Source organism: Prionailurus bengalensis, chromosome F2 (genome assembly GCF_016509475.1).
Source record: "Prionailurus bengalensis isolate Pbe53 chromosome F2, Fcat_Pben_1.1_paternal_pri, whole genome shotgun sequence".
Classification (NCBI taxonomy): domain Eukaryota; kingdom Metazoa; phylum Chordata; class Mammalia; order Carnivora; family Felidae; genus Prionailurus; species Prionailurus bengalensis.
Window position 1 is genome coordinate 58,630,470 of NC_057353.1, and position 729 is coordinate 58,631,198.

Below are 729 nucleotides of genomic sequence, written 5' to 3' on the forward strand. Positions count from 1 at the left end.
ACTGGGGAGACACAGGTTTGATGCTCAAGAGGGAATGTGGAGCTGCCAATGTAGCCTTTGGATAGCTAAGGTATATATTAGTGATAAAGAAACTGTGGGTATAAATGAAGTCATTAGAAATAAAAAATATAGGGGTGCCTGGGTGGGTCAGTCAGTTTAGTATCCTACTCTTGGTTTTGGCTCAGGTCATGATCTCTTGGCTTCATGGTTTTGAGCCCCGCATCAGGCTCTGTGCTGGCAGCATGGTCCCTGCTTGGGATTTTCTCTCTCCTCTCTCTGCCCCTTCCCCACTGGTGCTGTCTCTGTCTCTCTCAAAATGAATAAATACACTTCCAAAAAAAAATAAAAAATATGGTGCTCACTTCTGTAGTGCATATATTAAAATTGCAATGATACAGAGAAGATTACCTTGGCCCCTGCACAAGTGCTCCATATTGTGTAATCTATGGACATGGTATTTTGTGAATGGCCTTTTCAATAAAAGAAAACCTTATGGAAAAAAGTGAAATAAATATAGTGAAAGAATACGATTAAGGCTATCCTAGAACTGTTTAACAATTGAATAGAAAATTTATTATTAGTATTCCTAGCCAAATTGCGTAATACAATAAAAGTCAAAGAAAAGGTTTATTCATACTAGTGTATGAAGAGATTATACCATTCTTTATTATTAGATGTGTACCTTAACTTTAGAACTATTGAAGTTTTCATATAGTCAACACAGAAAGT

General features: G+C 36.8%; 1 non-coding gene across 1 annotated transcript; it reads left to right on the forward strand.

Moving 5' to 3' along the window:
- Positions 1-358: 358 nt before the first annotated feature.
- LOC122496184 lies at positions 359-460 on the forward strand. The gene has a single exon (XR_006300720.1). It is a non-coding gene; the product is annotated as a U6 spliceosomal RNA (small nuclear RNA).
- Positions 461-729: the final 269 nt, after the last annotated feature.